Here is a 23,047-nt window from a genome sequence, read left to right on the forward strand (position 1 = left end):
AACATCAGAAGATATAATCAAATGAATCCTACAAAGGAAATATGTCCCTGTGTTGGGCCATTTGGGTTAATTTGGTAGTTGGCTGTTTTATATTTATGAAGGAAATCTAATTTATATATATGTATATATATTTATTTAAGAAGGAAATCTAATTTATATATGTGTGTATATATGTTTACTTTTTTGAGATATAATTTACAGGGCAATGTACAGATCCTAAGTGAATGATTTGATGGGTTTTGATCAATGTTTACATCCAAGTAACCATCACCCCAATCAGATAGAGATTATTAACTGGACTCATTTTAATAATGCAGTAACGAATGCCTATAAAAAGCCTCGCCATATTTGGATTATTTATTTAGGCTATGATCCTAGAAGTGAAATACTGTGGCCTCATTTTATGAAAAACTTAAAGGACATTTTACCTTCAAAAGCTTTCCAGGGGGTTGGATCAATACCAATCCCCACCAGGCAGCAGGAGCACCAGCCTTCCTCAGGCCTTTCTCTGAGGTCCCCGTGACACGTTGTGACTGGCTCCCAGCAGGGAGGCTCCACTGTTTATCCCTGAAAGCAAATTGCAACTCGGTCATGTCAATACCTGTTTCCCCCGACTGTGGCTTTGTGTGTATGTGTGTGCATACTAGTGTGTGAACACTTGCAATTTCTGCTTTCAGTGGCCTCGCAACACTCTCCCTACAGGCAATGGTTACCATAGCCCAGCCGTAGTTATCCCTGGCACCACTCATTCATGCCATATCTTCCTGATGGGGTCACTCAGTGGCATTTCTGGGCCTTCTATGAAAGAAACTGGGTCCCGGGTAACTTCTCTCCTGCCCCAACTGATGCCAACACCTGCCCAGTCTGCTTTCCTAGCCCTTCTTTTCCCGTTTCCACTTCCATTCTCACTGCCATATGCTGGCCCTTTATGATCACTCACTTAAACAGTTTCGGTTGGTTCCTTCCCCCCTACGCTAATCTGTCTGCCCCATGGCTGCCACATCTGTCACACCCAGACATTTGATTATATTACACTGCTGCTCAAAATAAGATTCTATTGAGTGAGGATATCTATCTATTATCTATCTATCTATCTATCTATCTATCTACCTATCATCTATTAATCATCTATCACATTTTTTCATCCTTTGTGCGTGGAAGGACACAATGGCTGTTGTCCATGCCTTGGCTGTTGTGAATAATGCTGCAATGCCCATGGCAGTAGAGATGCCTCTTTGAGATAGCAATTTTGTTTTCTTTGCATATATACCTGCAAATGGAAGTGCTAGATCATATGGTAGTTCTATTTTTGATTTTTTGCAGAGTCTCCCTACTGTTTTCCATAGTGGCTTCACCAAATTACATTCCCACCCACGGTGCACAAGGGTTGCCTTTTCTCTACATCAAGCATGTCAAACTTGCGGCCCATGGGCCGCATGCTTCATTTATTTCGCCCGTGTTAGCCTTTGAGTTTGACATGCTTGCTGTACATCCTTGACAACAATTGTTATCTCTTGTCTTTCTTATGGGAGAATTCCTAACAGGTGTGAGGAGAGATATTTATTGTGGTTTGATCTGCTTTTCGCTTATGATGCAAGCAATAGCTGGCAAAGTACAGAATATAGTCACTCTCCATGCTGGAGACACAGGAGGAACAGGAAGAGAGAGGGAGGTGGGCACTGTTGCCCCCTCCCTCTGCTTTGCACCCAGGTGTGTAGCTGCAGGGGCTGGGGAGTGTGTGCTCCTGCACTCGATTAAAAAATGCTTCTTTGTTTGCTACAGTCCTGGGGGACTTGGGAATGCAGGCCCTGCTGGCTCTCAGACTGGTCCCTTTGAGCCTCCCTCGGTGGCTGAGCCAAAGGTTGAAGCACTAGCTATGTGGACAAGCTCCTTCCAAGGAGATGCTGGAGAAGCTCCTTCCAAGGAGATGCTAGAGACTTGTTTTTTAATTTTTTTTATTGATTAAGGTATTACATATGTGTCCTTATACCCTCACCATATACCCCCCTCCCCCCCACACACACACTCCTGTTTACGCCCTCACTCGCCTGGTGTCTGTGTCCATTGGTTATGCTTATATGCATGCATACAAGTCCTTTGGTTGATCTCTCCCCCTTACCCACACCCTCCCCTCTGAGGTTTGACCGTCTGATTGATGCTTCTCTGTCTCTGGATCTGTTTTTGTTCATCAGTTTGTGTTATTCATTATATTCCACAAATGAGTGAGATCAGGTGATATTTAATCTGCAAATGAATAAAATCATGTGATATTTATCTTTCTCTGACTCACAATGAGGTACCATCTCACACCTGTCAGAATGGCTATCATGAACAAATTAATAAATGACAAGCACTGGCAAGGATGTGGAGAAAAAGGAACCCTCGTGCTCTGCTGATGGGAATGCAGACTGGCACAGCCACTGTGGAGAACAGTATGGAGTTTCCTCAAAAAACTAAAATTGGAACCGCCATTTGACCCGGTGAGTTCATAGCAGCACAATTTACAAGAGCTAAGATTTGGAAACAGCCTAAGTACCCATCAGCAGATGAGTGGATTAGAAAACTGTGGTACCTCTACACAATGGAAAACAACGCTGATGTAAAAAGGGAGGAACTCCTACCATTTGCAACAGCATGGATGGAGCTGGAGAGCATAACGCTAAGTGAAATAAGTCAGTCAGAGACTTGGTTTTATTTTTGGAGTGAGGCAGAGGGGGCAGTGCCCATGGGCTCATTCAGGCTCTGGGAGGAGGATCACAGTCATCACCTCCAGGCAGGCTCATTAGAAGCTGAACTCTCGGGTTGCAGCTTGCAAAGGATGCATTAAACCCCTTTCAGGGGAAGATTAGGAGATGGCCGTTTCTGCCTCTCTCTCTGCTTTGGACCCTGAGGAGATGGCCCATATTAACAGCCACTTTGTTTGCTATAGTCCTGTGGGACTTGTGGTTGAAAGCCACGCTGGCTGTCAGAGCTAAGAGATTTAGGGAGGCCATCCCTCCTGCAGGAGTCTGAAAAGGCAGGGAGTTAGGTGTACAGTGCACACCCCCTTCTCCCCAGGGAGAAGCTGGAAGTTTGGGGTACCCTCCTGATTGTATGTCCTGTGTGGGGGTGGGGTATATGGCGAGAAGGTATCTTAGCCTTTCCTACCGGTTTTGATGTGGGCATTTTCTCAATCATCCCATGTGTGAGCGTCCCTCAGCAAGTTTCTGAGTGTCTCTCAGGGGGAATCACTTCCTGTGAAGCTATACATTTGGTGTGTCTCTGGGAGGAGATAAATTCAGGAGCCTCCTGTGTCGCCATCTTGGTCTGGAATCGTAACTAAATGTTTATTGACTAAGTGAGCCATATGAGGAGAGGAGTTGGGATCTGGACTAAAAGATTCAACTTATTTTAATTATCAGGAAAACACCTCAGTTTAGCATTTGTCCTTTTAAGAAAGCAGTTACCGTTTGAGACAAATGGCAAGCTGTTCAAGAAGACCGAGGACTGAGATGTTTCTGTGGGATACTCTGGCTCGGCCTCTACCTCGCCTCTAGGACAAGACCGTGAAGGTAGTTTAGAGCGTAAAACAGAGATGCATAGATCAGTAGAGAGGTCTATTTTCTCATATTGCCAAAAATGTACAGGAAAATGGAATTAGCTTCTGCCTGTAGTATTTCAGCCATGCCTAAAGGCAAGCTCCCCTGTCCGTAACCTTTTCTCACCATGGGTAGCCATTTTAAGTAAATATTTGTTAAAATATCTCACAGCTCTATCTCTTCAGCTGCTAAAATAGTAGATTTTAAAGATAGATTTCCTTTTCTATGGTGGTCTAATATTTGCTAAACTTGTGTGTGTGTATGTGTGTGTGTGTACGTTCTTACATCTTATACAATCTTGGCAACACCTGTAGTTTTTGTTTATTTATTTTGAAACTTCTTTTCCACTATCACAATTTAAATAGACAATACTTTCTTGTACACTTAAAACTTATACTGTATGCCAACTATATTTAAAAAGAAATTAAAAAATGGACATATTAGAAAAATAAAATTATTGATCTGGAAAATAAATATACAAAGCTCCCTGTGTGAGAAATGGCCATTATGTTGCTAGCTTCTCTGTGATGTTTCTAAAATATGTCAATACCCTATATAGCGAATAGGCATTATTTTACTCTCCTGCTTGCCGTCAAAGAAAAGGAACTCCCCTCCCCCCAGCAAATAATCTAATTCCTTACCCCTTCATCCATTTCAGAACTGGGAAGTTTATAAGTTATGAGAGCTGCACATAAGGGGAAGATGTGCTGTCTTCTGCCCACCTGCACAGTTCAGCTGAATAAATTGGCCTCACAGAGAGGGAGGTGACAGCAAAGAGGGCTCCTGCAATGTAGTGTGGCTGTCGCAGCTTAGTAAGGGGTTGCCAGGGAAGCAGTTTTTAAAAAACAGGGAGGAGAATTGTCAAGGTTTGGCTCCTTGTGAAATTTGCCTGTCAGAACAGATGATGCATTTGGGCGTAACATGCTCCCAGTTCCTTCTGGCATTTTTCTCCCTCATTTTCAAGACTTTCGGAATTTTGCTGAAACGTAATTTTTGTAGGGGCTTCTCCTCTCACACGTTGCTCTATGGAACATGAGTCCTGAGAAGGGAGAGATTGTGTGTAAAATGTCCACTCAGGGCTTCGAATCAGGCCTGTCAGAACAGCAAGGCCCGCCAGCATCTTCCCACTCTTGTTTTGAGGGCCACATCCCACATCTGCGTCCGTTGGTCTGAACTTGGAAGAGGGTTTGACATTGTTCAACCAGCTCAGAAGACTGTTGGCTTTCTTTTGGGAGTGGCCTGTGAAGTGACATGAAGAGATGTCAAGGAGATGTGACATGGAGGTAATTATGATGTACTGTCCATGAAACCACCTGGTCTCTAAACTCTTTGGGACTTTTCTGTTTTAATAGCAGGTGAGCGTTTAGGGTAGCAAATGAAACATTCACCCAGAAGAGTTCATTAGCAGATGCCATCACATGACTGACATTGTACAGTGCTTCAGCCATTGAATCCTTACCATTTTGTTAAGGAAGTCGATATTATTATTCTTATTTTATAATTGAAGCTCTGAAGATCAGAGAGAGTGCATCTATGGTAAGTGATGGCATCTGAATGAAATCTGAAATCTGGTCCATAGAGTTTTCTAGTGTCTAATCTCCCAAGCAGAAAAAAACACACCACAAAAAACCAAAACACAACTCCATCTCTAAGGCACATGGCTTTGCTTTCTCTGAAACAGTGGATAGTAAGGTGGTGAGGCAGGGATGGGGAGTGGCAGCATTTATATAAACAGAGGGAGAGATGCCTGTTTAGATTTGGAATCTCTGTTATAAATAGAGCATCTTCTTTGATTTTATTTCATAGTTAAATGATATAAGTGAGTGGAAAATAGGCCCCATTCCAAGATCTCATCTCTAATTTCCTGCTAGAAGCTTTAAAACAAAGGTGACTTATCATTTACCTTAATAGACTGTGCTATGTATGTATCCACAGACAGCAAAATTCCAATTAAAAGAGTATTGATTTCTCATCAATTAATGCCATCCACTCAAAATCAATGGTCACTGAACTTCTTTCAGTGATTTTTCTCCTCAGCTCTCTTGGCTACTGTAATTGAATGCCCAATTACCATGGACGGTTCTTTTGCTATTAACATCGTTTTCCATTTTAGTCTGCCTTAGCACCATTAGTCATTGCAGATGAAAGTCGGCGGAATCTCATAAACGTGAATGCCTTGCCTCACCTGCTCTCAGAGGTAATTTACATGCCCTTCTTCCTCTGATCTCAAAGCAGCTAAACATCTTTAGTTAAGCTATAAAGAGAAATAGAAATTCTCTGGAACAGCAAAAACAAAATAAAAAAAACAACAACAACAAAACCAGAAAGTAAGGCAGAGAACATGAACTATGTCATGGGGATCAATGACATGATTGCTACTGTCCCCCTCTGAGGGGCTCCCCTAGAGTGCTATGCTAATTAAATCTGAAAGGGAGACAAATTGGGAAGCTAGGAGATGCCAGGCTGAAGTCTGGCAGGAGAGAAAGAGGAGCTGGGGAAGCTCAAGGAACACGAATTTCAGAAGACAAATGCGATCACTGTGTGAGGCTGGGGTGAAATTGATCTTCCAATTCAATGGCTGGCCTGAGGCTGTGAAATCACCTGTGGCCAATCAAGATATTATTGTGACTCATGCTAACTCTTCAGACTCCCAGGATTTCATCCTATTTCGTCCCATTGGTGTCCCAGCTGAAGTCCATTAAGGAGAAGCAATTGAGCAGTTTCTTCCCATGTTGGCACTTCTGTTCTGAAGAGAATTGTTCATTTATTTAATTAATGTGTGTTTCCTGCATCAGGGGCTCCTGATGGGAAGGAAAGCAGAATTCTAGAAGTGTATCGAGTGGCAACATTACTTAGGGAGCAGGAAACTCAGGTTCTAGCTCTGTCACAAATTGGTTGCAGGTCATTTCATTTCTCTGTGTTTGCTTTTCTATCAAGAAAATTGTACCAAATGATTACATCTGCAATTTTACTTGTCTGATTAGGGGTAGCCTCAGATTTCTCATCTGTTAAGATGGGAAAAAGGATATGTCCCTCAAAGTGTTTATTCTGCTTTCTTCATTTTTTTTCTATCCCCTACTCTCACATCCCTTGCTTCATCTTCTGTGATCTGATCAATTCTTTGGGAGACAGGGCCCTGCAGGCCACATCACCAGGGTTTCCTTGCCAGTTAGCTGGCTTCTAGTTGTTGTCGAAGAGAGACAGTGGTGAGGATTAGAGGGTGAAGGAAGAGAGCAGTGAGATATCTCTTCCAGGCTCCTTCTTGCTGTAGGCCATATTTTATGGTCATGGCTCAGCCCCTCAACTGCAGTTTTTGTTGATGGTTCTGGCTTCATACTTCCAATCTAACCCTCTGAAACCATCCTCAGCTCTTATATCTTTAGGCCTAGGGGTGTTAAAGGCTTACCACTATTTCTGGCCTCTAAAGTCTTAGAATTGGATTCTGGTTCCTGGTGGAACCCTGGATGCTAAAAGGTTGTTATTCTTTTATTCTCCAACAAATATTTATTGATTCTACTATAATTCAATAAACTCAAGTGTTTACTGCTATACTCCTATTACATAGCCCAGGACCTGGCATATCGGATCAAGAAATATTTTTTGAAAGACTACCTATAGACACTATACTCGCCCTTGGTTATTAAATGGTGGACAAGATGGACAAATTTTCTGATCTCATTAAGCTTTCAACCTAGCGATGAGGATTGAGTGAGATCATACCTATCTACTGAGCAGACCCATCTAAGAAATAAGCTTGGATTTTTTCCTCCTCTGTCAGTTGGTCATAAAGAACCCATCCAAGTGGCCAAAGGTGTAAGTTGTGGGCGAGGTGATGCAGCAACAATCATCATAAGTCACCTGATTAAGCAGCTTACTTGTGTGCACTGTCCTGGCTTGCACATGATCCAGGATTTACCATTTTCGTTTTATAGTGGTCTGTTGCTGGACTTGCCCAATCTTTTAACTTAGTGACTATGATAGCACCCAGTTCTTGATGGTCCAACTACATGATCTCTTGGGGTCTTTGTATCATCACTTTTTATTTTTTAATCCTCACCTGAGGATATTTTTTCCATCGATTTTTTAGAGAGAGTGGAAGAGAGAGAAAGACAGAGAGAAATATTGATGTGAAAGAAACACATCGATTGGTTGCCTCCTGCACCAGCCCTGACCAAGGCCTGGGCTGCAGAGGAGCCTACAACTGAGGTACGTGCTCCGGACCGGAATCAAACCCGGGACCCTTCAGTCTGCAGGCCGATGCTGTATCCACTGAGCCAAACCAGCTAGGGCTATAATTCTTTACTGCAGACTTAATAGCCTTGCTCTAGAATCCTGTGTATCTCCATTACATTTCTCCTATTTGGAACTGCCATGAACTCCACATGGTATTTTTTTTTCTTTTTTTTTTTACCATCACACACACATACCTCTCTAGGACCATAGGGCCTGCCAAGCTGTGGGAAGCATATATTGGACATGCTCTTAGCTTCTCTCAAAGCTACCAGCTTTCTTTGCTACCTGCCAAATAGGTCAAAGTAGAATTCCCCAAATGGGGCCCTGTATGCATCTAAAACCAGAAAGGCTTTGTAGGGCCAGATTGCAGTGCAGTTAATAACATCCTGCTGAGAATGCATAAGATGAACTAGAATGAACACTGGAACCTGAATACATTTTCTCTTGCATATCAATTTTCATTCAGTTCCCAGACCGGATATTTCCGACAGTGGTCAAAGCCATGGTAAAACTGAACGTTCAAATAAATATTAAAAGCTCCAACAGTCTCAGCTACATGAAATGTAACATTTTGTTTATGCTTATTATTTGGCACAGCTCCTGTTGTTCCTGAGAGCATTTCAGAATATGCTTCTTTCATTTCCTTTCTCTGCCATTTTTACTTCATTTGTTCTACCACATTTACTTTTCTGCAGGTAGCTGACAATATAAATAGAAGCACAAGAGGTCAGAAGTCTCCCCCAAATGCTACTCCAAGCATGGACTAGTGACTTCAAATACCATGACTTCTGCATTACGTTTTTCTCTCCTTCATATTCCTCATGAGGCTTACCTGCTTTGGGTCTCCGGAAAGAGACGAGGTGGAAAATTTCAGCAATTCTTGCCCTAGAGAGTGTTGAAGCAAAATCTAGTATGCACTGTTGAGCAGGTAGAAAATCTAGTAGATAACACGGCAAAGCTGTTAAGCTTCACCCGAATGAACGCTTTAGTTGAGCTGGCTTGGCATCTGCTCTGCAGATTGGCTATGCAGTTGGGATCACATTTTATTATCATCTTTTCCTTGAAAATTATGCTAAGATATGATCTGCCGTGAACTTTTAAAAATATTTTCTTTTTATGAATCAAAGACCACTGTTTTCTGAATAGTTTTCCCGTTGGACTGGGATTTTAATTGGCTGGCAGAAACAATTACTAACGTGAAAGAACCTTCTTTTTCTGTTCAAAGAAAAGATACGGGCGATTGTTAAACTGTATTGACTGGTGACCTGGGACTCCCCGTCCACTTAGTGAAGGAACCGGGTCTTGTCTTACTTGAGGCTTTGCTCCGCTGTGTCACCTGCTGAAGCACGTGCTCTGCCTCCCAAGTGCATCACTGACAGTTCCTATTATCAAGGGCAGGTGGGTCAGAGTCATTGGCATCTGTGTGACTGATGAGTCCTGTTTCATCATAAATAACCTGCATATTTATGTTCCAGACTACTTGTTATTCTAGAACCTTCCTATTCATAGATGCAATAAGAACAGCCCATATATCCATTTTGCCATAGTGGAAAATAACCTCAAATCTCACTCTCAATATTTTAGTTGCAACTGTTCCTCCCCCCCAAAAAATCCCGCCCCCCCCAATGTTGGATCACTCCATAGAAGGGAAACGAGTTCTCTGAATTTCTAAACATAAAATAATTTTCAGATATTCCACATAGCAACTGAAGAAGAGGTGGTGCTTTAACCGGTCTTGGAAGACACCCCTTAAATTAATCTCTGGAGCACCGGGCAATATTGAGAAGGAACATTCTAACTTTTCAATCCTAGGTGAGAATATTTACAACACTAGCTTCAAAATCACAGAGGATGGCCACCATATGTTTCCTGGGAGTGTTTGTTAATACTCTGCACAGGGATCCCTGCTTTTTAAACGGAGCTATGTGGGGGCTGGGCAACAGCTGTATCACGCCCCTTCAACTAGAACTCCCACAGCCAGAGACTAGAGAAAGCCCTGAAACACAAGAGGGAGGGAGCACAAGCCGTATTTCTGAGGCTGTTCTCAGAACACATCATTATCTGGCTTTTCTGTTTCAGTAATTTGTAAGCAGGCTGCCTCCTCTATAAACAGACCAGCAGGAGAGCAGAAAGCCATGCGAGTTATTGCATCTCTACTGGTTGGGACCCTGGAGACAACATCAATTTTAATGCATTGCAACGTGGGGCTGTCTTGGAGGGGATGCTGTTTGGAATGTGACCATTGGAAAAGCCTGGGCCACTTCAAGAAATGTGGAGGGATGTTCATTTCATGACACTTACTTGCCTGGAATGTGAGCGGATGGTTTTAGCTATCGTTTCCAGCCAGCCTTGGGAACAGAAAGGCCAAGTAATAATGTAGTAATTTTTTGCTCCGTCCTGCTATGAGCACTACTTATTTCATACATGGTTATGGTAAAGGCCCCAGGCTGAATTTCAGCCACGCTCATCCTCTGTGGGTATGACTTGAATCCTGAAGGTGCTCTTTGAGAGGGTAGTGGAGGCCCTGAGAGTAGTATGTGTCTATCACCTGTGCCCTGGGTGGGCCACATGGCCTTATCCTGGACCCTAGGAAGAGGAGTTAAAATAAAATATAGAACACATATTAGAGGGTTCTCTAAAACCTCTGCATGGTATTTAATGCACGAAATATTGCTTCGAGGTTTTACTGCAAGGGATAGCCTTAAATGAGGGTGAAGGGTGCTTGCCTATTGACAGGTCAGTAGGCACACAGACCCTGTACAGAAAAAGTAAGGTGGTGTAATGCCCGGTCAGGGCCACCTGGATCTGGCTGTGAGGGAAACTGAAAAGGCCACCAGCCATGCTATTGGGCACTGATCCTTGGTGTCAACACAAAAAGCACTATGCCCCTTAGGCAGGGACTTGGAGGCTGCCTGGCAGCTTTTCCGTGTTTTCTCTGTTTTTCGTGGTTCTCAACTAGTGGCAGTTTTTCCTGCCAGAGGACATCTGGCAATGCCCAGAGACAGTTTCAGGAGTCACAACGGGGGCGTTGGTGGGGGATGGAGGATGTTGCTACCTCAATCCGGTGGGTAGAGGCCAGGGATGCTGCTGTACATCCCATAGTGCCCAGGGCAATCCCCTCCTCCCCTCAGAACAATGAATTGTCCTGTCCAAAATGTCAATAGCACCAAGATCTATAGCTAATTGGAATTTATGACTGTATCACTATAGTGGTTTTGAACCAGAAAGGAGAAATATGCAGGTGTTTCTGGACAAATGAGCTCATCCATTCCACAGGCACATCTGAAACATCCTGATGGGGACTCCAGAGCTCTGTGAGAGAGGGCTTCAAAGTGAAGACAGATACTCCTGCCAAGAGAGGCGGGTGGCGAGCCAGATAACTGTGATCTGGGAAAACATGGAATGCTTACAAGTGTCTCCTGCATGGCCAGCTTTGTTCAGATTTGAGCTTTATTAGCGTTTAATTTTTAGTCCATTAGTCATGATCCTTTTGTAGGCTTTCACAAATCCTTTGTAAGAGCTGGACCTCATCCGGAAGGTCAAATACCTGATGCTAGCTAGGCATTGCCAGTTACTTGGCAGTTTTATTCCTTCTGTAATTCAGCTGACACCTTTTGACCATCAGGCATTCTAGGCATAAAGGAGATAAGAATAAGACAGACTCAGTTGATGCTCTCCTGGAATTAAAATCTAGAGGGAAAAGATGCCTGTAAATGAAAAAATATTTGGGTTATGGGTTCATCACTATTTCTGTAATGGACCAGTAAGAAAAATACACAGTATAATGGAAGTGTATAAGGGTGATCCTAACCCAATTTTGGCTTTTAGATAGTTTTCCCCAGTGAATGGATGCCTTTGCTCTGCTTGCTTGGGCTTCTTTGCAGCCTGGCAACTGGGTTTCAAGAACCAAATCCCAAGAAACCAAGGCTGAAATGCATGGTATTTTATTATGTTCCAGCCTTGAAAGTCAGGTTGTCTGATTTCTGCTATCATCTTGGATAAGGGAGTGGTACGGGATTTTTTGGACTGGAAATGCATGGTGTTTCCCTGGGCCGATGGTCTCCCAGGCTCTTGTCTGGTGAAGTCGAAGAATGAAATCATGAACGAAAGGTGGTATAGCAAAGGAAATTTATTGAAGAATAAGTATAGACTCCCACATGGGGAGATGGGGGAAGAGTCCCACCAAGTTCCTTTTTCCATGGTTTTTAAAGGCTGCAGTTTTTTGTGCCTTGATATCCCCTCTGATTGGTTGCTATTCCCCTTTGATTTGGTCACTATAGTAACTCCTGAGCTCAAAGGGCAAAACCTCATATGGGACATGTGAAGTCCTCCTCCCTCATTGTTCCTCTATTCCCTCTGGGCTTTCTCCCTCCTTCTTTATTTTGTAAATATAGACCTTTTGGCTATTCCCAGTTCCCTTGTCTTATGGAAATGTAACTGCTGCCTTTCCCAACTCCCTTGTCTTTTTTAAAAAAATATATTTTATTGATTTTTCACAGAGAGGAAGGGAGAGAGATAGAGAGTTAGAAACATCGATGAGAGAGAAACATTGATCAGCTGCCTCCTGCACATCTCCCACTGGGGATGTGCCTGCAACCCAGGTACATGCCCTTGACTGGAATCGAACCTGGGACCTTTCAGTCCACAGGCCGACGCTCTATCCACTGAGCCAAACTGGTTTTGGCCCAAATCCCTTGTCTTATGGAAATGTAACTGTTGCCTCTCCCAACTCCCTTGTCTTATAAAAATGTACCCTTTTGCAACTCTGTAGCCTGGTGTTTTTTCTATGGACCCACTTAATTTTAAAAAGTCCCTAAGCCTACCTATTTCATCCCTAAAAATTCCCATTTCAGAAGTCACGAGGGTCTAATAAGTTGCAAAGACTGGGCGACATTGGCACTAGAACTTTATGGGAAGGTATGTTCAGATCCCATTGTAAGAGAAAAACAAGTAGGGTGGGAGCTATTGTTGCAGCCATATTTGGAAAATGCAGTCGGCTGTAAGCAAAACAAGAGTGAATAAGTGTAAACTAGGGTTTAAATCACTTCTCTTTTTTGAACAAAAAATAAAACTAAAGAAATATAGAACTAATGTAAAGATTCCTCTAAATATAGATCATATTAAATCTATAAAAATAATCAGTGAGTGAAAAGTTACAGGTTCTAGGAATCTAGGAATTCTAGAAATACAATAATAATTTATTAAATTTAATCTTAGTTTCAGATTTTAGATTCTTTGAAAAATTGTGTAGGTTCAGGCAGGACCAAAATGTTTAGGTCCATTTAAGACCTCATAGTCACCAACAGGTTGCTATAAGCCCAGAGTAGTTTTGGAAAAACAGAAGGGCTTTGTTGTTAAAGATATGCTATTTCTTTGCCTTTTTTCCCCTCCACTTATGAGAATGAAAACTTCTTAATCTTGAGCAAACCAAATGGAGAACTCAGTGTGACTCCATTGCAGTGTTGGGGCAGGAGTGAGATGGGGTGGTGGCCCCCTGTGGTGTAACTGAGGTTGGACAATGTGTGTGGAGAATACAGATGGCTTTTCTCACTGTGACCAGCTGCAAAGGTGTTTCTTCTGGGTGAATTCATGACAGCAAAAACATTAACTTTGCCTTCTCTGGGACCATTTGTCTTTGGTTAGTTAGTTATTTCAGTAGAACAAAAAATGCTGAACTCCTTTAGTTATGTAATTACTAAATTACTTGGCTATGTCTCCCCAAGAATGTAAGACAAAGCTGTTTTTTTGCAAAACAATAGTTTTCTTTCTTCCTAACCCCCCCACCTCCCCACCCCGCTTTTTTTTCTGGTTAAAGATTAAATTATATAAGTAAGAGAAGGTGTTAATGTTTACCAGAGCCACTGGGAATCAATGCATTTTTGTTTTAAGACACCTCGTAGTGTACTTCTCTCATGGATATTTGGAGAAAGAAGAGGAAAGAGCTGAAGGAAGTAGCTTTGATGGTGAAAATTGTCTTGAAATCATTTTTTTTGGTTGCAGAATGTTATATTAATTTAGGAAATAAGCTTTGCATTTTAAAAAACTGTAATTTAGAATAAAACTACATTTAATAGAGGAAAAGCTAAATGTGTGTTTTTGCAATTTCTAAAATATTACATTTAGGCAGTTTTTCTTGTAGTTGCTCAGGTAACAGACTTCCTTTCTCTATACATAGATAGAAAGGCTTAAAATCTCTTTTCTGTTCCAGCTCTCCCTGAAGACTAAATCTTGAGAGAAACAGAGAAGCAAATTTTCTTTTTGCAAATTTGTGAAGAAGAGCATTCAATTAAAAAAATTGCCAAGCTAAAATAAAAGATGCAGTGGAAATACAAGGTCCTTTGCACTTCATAGGCTAAAGAAAATCAGGGAGAGGATGACACAGTATAATTAAATAAAAGAGGGGGATGTCCATGAATCAGGATAAGAAGATAAATCAAAAGACTAAAGGAATAAAAAGGTTTTTGTACATATAAACCTTTTTTAAAACAAAACAAAACAAAACAAACCTGTGTGTCTAGAAGAGAGTAACAGTGAAATATTAAGTGGGAGTATGTGGAAAAGAACATTTCTAGAATATAAAGAAATAGTAGATATGCACAGTAGATACCTGAGCTGCACACAGTGTATGTGCTAATATCAGGGCCTCTTTGCTCTTCATTTGAATACAAGATTAATAGAAGATACTAAAAACAAAAATTTACCCTCTCTCAAGCCAGTAAAAGTGTGAGACAATTTTTCTAAGTCATTTAGCACCATGACCAGATGGTTAAAGAAGATAAATTTTAAGAGCTGATTTTTAAACTTTAGAGGAAACTGCTGCTGGTGTTCAGTTCGGTGCACTTCATAGTGCACATTTGCATATGAGAAATGCTTCCATAATATTGTAGTTAATTTACTGGGTAAACAGCATGAATATGTATTGTGGCTTTATGGTGCCAAACAAAACTGGTTGATTTGATAAAATTATAAGTAAATTTGAGGATGGAGGAGAAAAGACTAATAGATCAGTTATATGTCAGTTTGCAAAAGAAAGAAAATACTGGTCTACTCCCCAACTCTCTCCAACTTTGCCATTGGTTGAATGTACATTGTGCAGACAAAATGTGACTGTGCTAGTTCTTGGTTATTGATTAATCCTCCTAAAAAAAGTAAGCTACTTGGTTGCTTTAACTAATTCATTTTTTAAATTGGCAAAAAAAAAAATCCTTGAAAAAACACTAGATGTAGGTAAACACAGTCTAACTGCACACTCATATAAAATGTAATCGATATTTGGAAAACCACTCTATCAAGGCATCTATTAAAGTAGTGAAATAATAATTAAATTCTCTAGTTATTAGAAAAAACGACTGGCTGGCTAATTAAGCCAAAAATATCTTTCACAATGCATATTTGATTGAATGGATCTGTTACCCAACCATTTAATGGATGGAACATTAAATGAAGGAACAAAGCTTTCTGGTTAATACTATCCACATGACTTTTAGGCAGGCACAGCCTCTGTTAGGTACATGTGAGTTTGCAGTGGACATTATTGTTGCTTCTCCTCTACTCTAAAGAAGCCACCAGTCCTGATAGTTGACCTGAGCTCCAGCTTCAGAAGTGGCTTGTAATTGGCTTAGCTCACAGTGCAATTCCATCTCCCTGGTCACAGGCATTGGTCTAGAATGCCACATGACATGAGTTGTTCCAATCAGGGTGAAGCCTGTGGCATTTTTTCAAAGTTTGGGAGAAGTTATGTCTCCTTCTGAATGATGTTGCATCTTTACGTGAGGCCTGGAACCGCTAATGGTACTTGGCTGTCAGGAGGAGAGCCAGTCTCAGGATAAAGCTAAGGAAGCACCCGGATGAGCAGAGCTCAGTGAATTATAGATAAACAGGCTGGAGTCCTAATCAAACCATACCAGAGGCCTAAATAGTCTCCGTACTGCATTGAGCCAGTGCATTCCAGTTGAAGCCAGTTTGTGTTGGGTCTTCTCTTACTTGCAAATAAAATCACCCCAAGAAATCCAACAACTCAATAGCACCAAGTCCAAGGACCCTTACTGGCCTTTGGTCTACTTTCCCCTGCCCACTCTATATACATACAAATGCCCATACCAACTTCTTTTCCAAAGCTGTTTCTAAGTTTGAGATATAGAGAGAATTAAGGGTGAAACAAATTCTTCATATTTCCATATCTTAGATTTGGAAAACCTTCAAATATTTGTAGTTAGCCAACATTATTTAACATTCTATTTTAAAATGATTATAGACTTTTAGGAAGTTGCAAAAGTAGTATATCTTTTACCATTCACAAAAATTGACTTGCAATGGATTAAAGACTTAAATGTAACACTGGAAACCATAAGACTCCTAGAAAAAATGCATAGAAAAAAGTTACCTGATATGGGTTTTGGCAATGAATTTTTGGACATTAGTCCTAAAGCATAAGCAACAAAACAAAAATCAATGAGTGGGACTACATCAAACTAAAAAGCTTCTGCACAGCAAAGGAAACCATCAACAAAACGAAAGGACAGCCTACTGAATGGAAGAATATTTGCCCCCCACCAGGACTTGAGAATAATTGGAATTCAATTCACCTTTTTTTATATTATTTTGCATTTTGACTTTTTGTTCACAATACTTCAGGAATTATAGAATAAAAGGTCCTTCTCACAAGCTTCAACCCAGTAGTTCACCTTAGCTACTCAAGAAGCACTCCAGCAAAATAAATAAATAAATAAATAAATAAATAAATAAATAAATAAATAAATCAACACAATGCTAAGATAACCTATGGAATGGAGGAAAAAATAAACCTCCGATCAGCCATATGGGATCATACAACTCGATAGCGAAAAAAACAAATAATCCAATTAAAAATGGTGAAGTACCTGAATAGGCATTTTTTCCCAAAGAAGATATATGAATGGCCAATAGGTGCATGAAAAGCTGCTCAACATCACTAAATTAGAGAAATGCAAAACAAAACCACAACAAACTATCACCTCAAACCTGATAGAATGACTATCATCAGAAAGACAAGAGATAACCAATGCTGGTGAGGATGTGAAGAAAAAAGAAACTTTGCCCATGGTTGGTGAGAATGTAAATTGGCATAGCCACTATGGAAAACAGTATGGAGATTATGAAAAAATTAAAAATAGAGCTACTATATGATCTAGCAATTCCACTTATGGAATATATCTGAAAATGAAAACACTATATAACTGCATTTAACTTTCACATCAGTATTATTAACAAGAGAGGCCTGTTGTAGGAATTTGTGCACCAGTGGGATCTCTCAGCCTGGCCTGCGGGATCAGGCCAAAACTGGCTCTCTGACATTCCCTGAGGGGTCGCGGATTGTGAGAGGGTGCAGGACAGGTGGAGGGACCCCACCGGTGCACGGGGTCTGGGAGGGACACAGAAGGTTGGTCAGCGAGGGAGGGACTGTGAGAGGGCTCCAGGGCATGTCCGGCCTGTCTCACTCAGTCCTGATTGGCCAGACCCCAGGAGCAAGCTAACTTACCAGTCAGAGTGTCTGCCCCCTGGTGGTCAGTGCACATCATAGCGAGTGATGAGCGGCCTTGGCATACTATTAGCATATTATGCTTTGATTGGTTGAACAGCCTACTGGACAACTGGGCACTTAGCATATTAGGCTTTTATTATATAGGATAGCCAAATAGCCAAGACATGGAAACAACTGGTGTCCATTGACAAATAAATGGGTAAAGAAAAATATTATACATATTTTGCCAAATGTCAATTATATTTCAATAAAACTGCGGGAAAAAAAACAACAAAAAAGCCCCAAATGTTTTGAGTAGGAACTAAAGGGGATACTCATAACATACTTTGATATTTTTGTGCTGCTCCCCCCCCCGCCCCCATATTTCTAGTGCTATTTCTCAACAACCAATTGAGGTAGATCTTTATTGTTTCATTTGGTCCAACGCATGAGAGAGGGCTTCTGGGTGGTTAAAAGAATGGCTATTAGTTTGGGGGGAGAGACTCAGGTAAAAGCCAGAGACACCAGGGGATGCAGAGGGGCCCCTCGAAGGCCTCTGGGCTCCGAAGGCTCCTAGTCATGCTTGAGGCTGAGCCCTTCAAAGAGATACTCGCCCAGCCCAGCCTGGGGGCCCGCAGCCTGTGGAGGTGAGTCAGGTGTCGCCCATCTTCTTGATGAGTTTCACCTCCTCACCCCGGAAGTGGTTCTCCAGAAAGTCACAGAGCTGAGGGTCTGGGGGTAGAACCCAGGGCCCGCAGCTCCAAAGGGCCTGGGTCAGGTTCCTCTCCTAGGCCAGGGCGGCTTCCATGGGCCCTGAGTTTTGCCCACTCACCTTGGGAGGCTTCAGCACGTCCTGGAAGGGAGTGCGGCCATCATGCTGGTTTTGCAACTTTCAGAGAAGCTCAGCGCCCTCGGCTTCTTCTCTGCCAACTCATGGACAAAGTGGTCCATGCCCTCCAGAGCCACATCTTCATGGTCGCAATAGAAGCCCCGAGAGAGGTAGGTATGGGAGGCCCGCAGAGGCGGGGGGTCAGGCGGTGGGCAGCAGCCTCCACCTCGGTGGAATACTGATGAATTTGGGAGCTCATGGTTGTTTGGCAATAAGGAGTTCAGGTAGAAAGGAAACCGGTGTGTTGGCTGGTCCTGGAGGTGGTTCTGAAGGTGGTGACTGGATGAGACGCAGGTGGGAGGTCGGAGGCTGGGAGAAGGGGCGTCCCTGGGTCTGTTCCATCCAAATATTGTTGAAGCAGGAGACAGATCAGGACCACTGAGGGTACTGCCCGAATGAAGTAGATCTTATTCTCATTTTACATATGAGAATATTAATAAATGGAGAAGTTAAGTAAGTTTCTCAAGGTCATACACCTTTAATGGAAGAGACAGGATTTAAATCTGTGTAGTCTGGCTTCAGAGTGCACATTCTGAGCTGTCATCTGATCCCTAGAGGACTGTAGCTACTATGGTAGCGTTTTCATCTTGAGGATGTCTAGAACATGAAACTGTTTAAAAAGAAGAGCAGCATATCGTGTGTGTGTGCACATGTGTGTACATATAAGTGTATATCTGTTTTAACTTTTGTGCATACACAACCTGACTCCCTAACTTGGTTAAGGATTTTGTGTTGGTTCCATAATGGGAAAAAGATCCTATCAGGCATTAGTGGGCTCTAACCCTTCACTGTTTCCTTTCAGGCTTCACTTGGATCTCTTTACAAATTAATGTGTGTACAAATAGCATGAGACAGCCGTCATGTACAGGATGCTGCCTCTGAGAAAGGCCACAAGACGATAGTCTTAAAACTTTAATGAGCAGAGTCCAACTTGACAGCAGTTTGCATATCATCATGAACTCTCTCTAAAGTGGATGTTTTCTTGTGTCATTTTTCATTTCTCTGAGAGCTTAATTTAAGAACTACTGTGCACCAGTAGTTGAAATTGGTAGTTTATTCTTTCCCGCTTTATTTCTTTCCCATTCTTCTCAAATGTTTTCTGTAAAAACTGGTCTGAAAAGAACGGTGGGCAAAACATCATTGAATGTTACAATATTCTAAAAATCAAAGCCATCTTTGCTGGCATAGAATAAACAAAAGGTATTTTCCACTATAGAAATATGCTTTCCTTATTTTGCAATAGATACATTGAGATATAATAGCTGCTTCATCCTAATTTGAAAATCTTATTCTTTTCATACATAATGTGAAATGTCTTAAGGAATTGAACACTTTCAATTTGGATGGGTAAGTCTTTTAAGGAAAACATGCACACAGGGGATAGTTTTTTGCCATCCCTTAGATTTCCTGTCCTTTTTTGGATGTTGAAAAAAATGAAAAATGTTAGCTTATTTGTTTGCAGCAATTACAATGCTTTGAAGTTGTATTTTCTCTTTTAATTATAATGACTTATTGAGATTTCTGAGACAGATTTTTTCCACCATCTAAACTTTAGTTCTTATTTTCTACCCATTCTTCTGCTAATTCTCCCTTACATTATTTCATGCTAGTACTTGTTTGACTTTTAAAGGCTACCTTTAGTTTAAGGATGTATACAATATGATGACAAGAGAGTTTTGAGGGTTGGTGGAGTCATGCAACTTATTCTTTTAGTAAACATGTAGAAAAACATTGGGGCACATTCAGATGTACACAAAATAGGAGTTCTAATATTTTATGTATTTGGTAAATAGAGAATGCTGGAAATGCATAGCAATGGTAGCCCCAGTTGGAGTGACCTTCCCTTACAACTACATTGGCTTTAGAGACAGTCTGTTGGGATGGCCCCAGAGAACCTCACTTGCCTCACGACTGCAAAACCCTGAGCTCTAGAGTTTTCATCAGGGTCATTGTAATTCAAGGACATAAGAAATGGAGGTACGGCCATAAAAATCACTTCTGTATATATTAGTAGATCTGACTACAGCAAAAAGAGCTGGATTTTAAGTAATTTTTCATCTGTATCAGAGAGACGAATATTTTATTTTGAATAAACGTAGGGAGTTAGTATGTTAGGAGATCGACAGAGACAGCCAATATGATCTATCCTTTTGTTTGGATATAAATCATAGATTGCCAATAATAGACTTTGATCATTTCTTGGGGTAAAATTTATCCTCTTTGCAATGTTTTCATCAGGGCTTTCAGCAGACATGCTCTTCTTCACTTGATTTCCCAGTATACTCCTGGTTCAGTGACTTAATCACATAATACAGATTATTTAAATTAGTAAGAATTATCAAGGAGTGAGCAATCTTGATATTTCCTAGTGCTTGAAATAATGCACAAAATTCCTCCTCTGTTTTAAATGGAAGAAGTGGCTTCTTCGAAACAGGTTTGCCAGTTTGCCACCAGAACACAGGTGTTGTGAAAACCACTACTAAATCAAACCCCAAATGGGAAAGGAAAGAATCAATCATATCGACTCATCGTCATTGGACACGTAGATTCTGGCGTCTACCACTCCTGGCCATCTTATCTACAAATGTGGTGGGATCCACAAAAGAACCACTGAAAAAATTTGAGAAGGAGGCTGCTGAGATGGGGAAGGGCTCCTTCAAGATTGCCTGGGTCTTGGATAAACTGAAAACTGAATGGGAGTGTGGTATCACCATTGATATCTCCCTGTGGAAATTCGAGACCAGCAGGCATTATGTTACCATCATTGGTGCCCAGCACACACAGACTTCATCAAAAACATGAAGCACATGTTCATCAGGCACATTGCAGGTTGACTGTGCTGCCCTGATTGTTGCTGCTGGTGTCGGTGAATTTGAAGCAGGTATCTCCAAGAATGGACAGACTTGTGAGCATGCCCTTCTGGCTTACACACTGGGTGTGAAATTGCTGATTGTGGGTGTTAACAAAATGGATTCCACTGAGCTGCCCTACAGCCAGAAAAGATACGAGGAAATTGTTAAAGAAGTCAGCACCTACATTAAGAAAATTGGCTACAACCCCGACACAGTAGCATTTGTGCCAATTTCTGGTTGGAATGGTGACCACATGCTGGAGCCAAGTGCTGATAGGCCTTGGTTCAAGGGATGGAAAGTCACCCGTAAAGGTGGCAATGCCAGTGGAACCACCCTGCTGGAGCTCTGGATTGCATCCTGCCACCAGCTGGTGTAACTGACAGGATCCTGCATCTGCCCCTCCAGGATGTCTACAAAATCAGTGGGATTGGTACTGTCCCTGTGGGCCGAGTGGAAACTGGTGTTCTCAAGCCTGGCCTGGTGGTCACCTTTGCTCCAGTCAACGTTACAACTGAAGTAAAGTCTGTTGAAATGCACCATGAAGCTTTTTTTTTTTTTAAATATATTTTATTGATTTTTTACAGAGAGGAAGGGAGAGAGATAGAGAGTTAGAAACATCGATGAGAGAGAGACATCGATCAGCTGCCTCCTGCACACCTCCCACTGGGGATGTGCCCGCAACCCAGGTGCATGCCCTTGACCGGAATCGAACCGGGACCCTTCAGTCCGCAGGCCGACGGTCTATCCACTGAGCCAAACCGGTTTCGGCGCACCATGAAGCTTTGAGTGAAGCTCTTCCTGGGGACAATGTGGGCTTCAACATGAAGAAGGGGTCTATCGAAGATATTCCTCTGGCAGTGTGGCTGGTGACAGCAAAAATGACCCACCAGGGGAAGGAGCTGGCTTCACAGCTCAGGTGATTATCCTGAGCCACCCAGGCCAGATCAGTGCTGCCTATGCACCTGTGCTGGATTGTCACACAGCTCATATCACTTGCAAATTTGCTGAGCTGAAGGAGAAGATTGATCGTCCTTCTGGGAAAAAGTTGGAAGATGGTACTTAGTTTTTGAAATCTGGTAATGCTGCCATCGTCGATATGGCTCCTGGCAAGCCCACGTGTGTTGGGAGCTTCTCTGACTGCTCTCCTTGGGGCCATTTTGCTGTTTATGACATGAGACAGACAGTTGCTGTGGGTGTCATCAAAGCCGTGGACAAGAAGGCAGCTGGAGTGGCTAAGTCACCAAGTCGGCCCAGAAAGCCAAGAAGGCTAAATGAATATTATCCCCTCCCCCTGCCACTCTAGTCTTACTCAGTGGTGGAAGAATGGGCTTAGAACTGTGTGTCTCGACTGGCTATTTAAGTTTAATAGTGAAAGGCTGGTTAATGATTACAATGCATCATAAAATCTTCAGAAGGAAAAGAGAATGTTTTGTGGACCATTTGGTTCTTTTGTGAGTGTGGCAGTTTTTAAGTTATTAGTTTTTAAAATCAGCACTTTTTAATGGAAACAACATGACCAAAAATCTGTCACAGAATTGAAGACCCATTAAAATAACAAAGTTTAATGAGAAAAAAAACCCTCAAAAACAAAACAAACAAAATAAAGGGAATATGTCGATACTGAATTGAACAACTTACCTGGATGATATGAGATGACACTCAGTCAATAGTGAATTTTTAAAAAATGATTTAAAAAATAGTCAATAAATATTTTTTGAAAATAGGGATTTTTTTTGGGGGGATAACATTTTTATTAGATGTAACTTTTCTTCCTTTTTGGTAATAGTTGGAAAAATCAGATCAATGTGAAAACATATACAAGCAGTTTTAAACAATTAACAAAGTTCAGACTACCTCTGAATGCTTGCCTAGGCCAGAGTATGCCAGCATTAGGCACTGTCAGAAAAGATTGCTCCTCTGGAGGAGTTGAGGAGTTGGTGAGATGGGGAGACAGATGCATGAACAATCTATATATCCTATATAATAAAGAGGTAAT

At 41.7% G+C, this 23,047-nt stretch overlaps 1 pseudogene; it reads left to right on the plus strand.

The window, feature by feature from the left end:
* LOC102758447 overlaps nucleotides 1–22,326 on the plus strand; it is a 35,142-nt pseudogene extending 12,816 nt beyond the window's left edge.
* The last annotated feature ends 721 nt before the right edge of the window (nucleotides 22,327–23,047 follow it).

Source organism: Myotis davidii, unplaced genomic scaffold (genome assembly GCF_000327345.1).
Source record: "Myotis davidii unplaced genomic scaffold, ASM32734v1 scaffold175, whole genome shotgun sequence".
NCBI lineage: Eukaryota > Metazoa > Chordata > Mammalia > Chiroptera > Vespertilionidae > Myotis > Myotis davidii.